This window comes from Oncorhynchus nerka, linkage group LG19 (assembly GCF_034236695.1).
Source record: "Oncorhynchus nerka isolate Pitt River linkage group LG19, Oner_Uvic_2.0, whole genome shotgun sequence".
In the NCBI taxonomy this organism is placed as follows: Eukaryota; Metazoa; Chordata; class Actinopteri; order Salmoniformes; family Salmonidae; genus Oncorhynchus; species Oncorhynchus nerka.
In genome coordinates this window covers 41,350,358-41,352,857 of record NC_088414.1, presented here as the reverse complement: position 1 = coordinate 41,352,857, position 2,500 = coordinate 41,350,358, and the positions used below count along the sequence as shown (strand labels likewise).

The window sequence follows — 2,500 nt, the reverse complement described above, 5'->3', positions numbered from 1 at the left end:
TGTAAGAGATGTGTTGGTGTCAATTTCACCTCTCTCTACCCCTTCAACAAGAGTTGTAGTGGCAAATTTGCCTCCGTTTATTACGGACGATCAAATTAGGGCTGAGTCGTTTTGGTAAGTTTGCTAGCGGTTTCCGTGTACTGTCAGCAGGTTTTCAGGCAGATGCCGTTAAGCACGTTGTTGTTTCGTTCAGGCGGCAAGTGTTTATGTTTCTGAACAATAATGAGCAACAGCTAAATGTGCATTTCAAAGTGAGGCATGGGGAGGGGCTCTATGCAGGTTTGCCAGCACAGATAGTCTACGGTGTTTTGAATGTGGGATTTGGGGCACAAGAGCTTTGCGTGCCCACATAAAGGCCATAGACGGAGTGAGGGGTGCAAGTGGGGGGAAATCGAGGTCAAAATGCAGGGGGTAAGGAGATGCAGACAGCAGAGGCTGGGCCTAGTCAGTCTAGAGATGGTGGTGTAGATGAGGCTGGGGCTAGTCAGGCTAGAGATGGTGGAGAAGCAGAGGCTGGGTCTAGTCAGGCTAGAGATGGTGGGGTAGCTGAGGCTGGGCCTAGACATGCTATGGAGGGTGGTGCAGATGATGCTGGGCCTAGTCATGCTATGGAGGGTGGTGTAGCTGAGGCTGGCCCTAGTCATGCTATGGAGGGTGGTGTAGCTGAGGCTGGCCCTAGTCATGCTATAGAGGGTGGTGCAGATGATACTGCGTCTAGTCAGGTTATTCTAGTGGATGAGGAGAGTATAGTGGGAAGTGTAAGAGATTAGGGGGAGGAGGAGGGTGTCAAGAGGAAAAGGAAAAGGATGTGGATAAAGGTACCATGGAAATGTTGCCTGTTGCTGTGGGTGAGGCCCTAAACAGAGAGAAAGGGCAGGTGGTCAGGGTGGGAGATAGAGAAGAGGAGGAAAGTGAGTCTGAGGAAGAGGATGAGGAGTTATTTTTTCAGACTCCTCTTCAATTGGCCCGGAGCTGACAGCCAGTCAACCAGAGGGGTCTAAGTACGTTGAGAGAACTGACAAGGTTCCTGAATGAGACTAAGGGAAAAAAGTTAATCTTGAGACTTTTTTCCTGATCCTAGAAAGTTTGTAAGATCAGTACAACATGCTATGAGAAATGAGGGGCATGGTGCCCTCTCACCCAGGAAACGGTTTAGGTTGAGGAAGTGGGTCACAATAGTGCGTAAAGGTTTACCTTCAGACACTGTTTAAATGTTTAATTTCTTACTGACACTGGGGCTTTTTGAGCTTTGCTATTGGTCTATTTCTCTGCTGGCTTTTCTCCCACTTCTTATGGAGACTCTTCGGGTAGGCTCGCTCAATATAAATGGCGCCAGAGATGCGGGAAAGAGGAGTGTGTTGGGTGAATATGTAAAACAAAAAAAGTACAGGTGTTGTTTCTGCAGGAGACTCATAGTGATGTGGTGAATGAAGTTGATTGGGGGCTCTGGTGGAAAGGGGCAAGTGTGTTGAGCCATGGGACAAATCTTAGTGCAGGGGTGGCAGTCCTTTTTGCACCGGGTCTGGCTGTAAAAATTTGCTCCTCAAAGGAGGTGTGTAGGGGTAGGTTGCTTGTTGTTAAAGCAGAAATTAACAACATGGTTTTTGTCTTTATAAATGTGTATGCGCCTAACACAGGGAGAGAAAGAGGGGTTCTATTTGGGAGTCTTAGACAGGAACTCTCACAAGTAGCGCCTGAGGAGACGCTGGTGATCGGAGGTGACTGGAACTGTACAATGGATTTTACAAAAGACAGAAATGGGGAAGAGCCTCATTCAGTGTCAGTGGGAGTGTTAAGGGACATCTTTAATCAGTTTGACCTAGTGGATGTTTGGAGAACTAAACATCCAAACACAAGACAGTATACGTGGGTGAAGGTTTTGGGGCTAGGGTGAGTGCAGCTCGACTTGATCGTTTTTACATGTCCAGGAATCAGAGCAATAGGCTGCTGGGTGCTACCATTCTCCCAGTGGGGTTTTGGATCACCACATAACCATGGCTCGGCTGTCTATTTCACCAGGCCCCGGCAGGCATCTTATTGGAAGTTCAATGTAAAGCTCTTACAAGATGCCACCTTTTGCTCAGGTTTCCAGACTTTTTGGGAAAGATGGGGGCAGCGAAGAGAGGAGTATGAGTCTCTGAGTCAATGGTGGGATGTGGGAAAGTGCAAATTCGGCTTTTCTGTCAACAGTACACAGCTCTCTCATCCTCAGAGGCTAGGAGAGTATTGGGGGAACTAGAGCGGTGTATTAGTGAGATGGAGGTAGAGATGGTGGGGCAAGGCAATGTAGGCCTCCAGGCTAACTCTAGCCGAGATTACGTAGGGACCTGGGCAGTTTTTCCAGGTTAAAGCAAAGGGAGCACTTGTAAGAGCTAGGTTCTCCATGCTCAAGGAGATGGATGCTCCCAGCTCCTTCTTCTTTGGTTTGGAAAGACAGAGCAGTGATGCCAAGGGTATGCATTGTCTACGGCTGTCTGATGGGAGGGTGACCTCTGTGGTG

At 48.4% G+C, this 2,500-nt stretch overlaps 1 protein-coding gene across 2 annotated transcripts in view; it reads right to left on the bottom strand.

Moving 5' to 3' along the window:
• LOC115126904 (neurobeachin-like) overlaps nucleotides 1-2,500 on the bottom strand; it is a 56,449-nt gene that overhangs the window by 8,894 nt on the left and 45,055 nt on the right. The gene's annotated exons all lie outside the window — the stretch shown is intronic.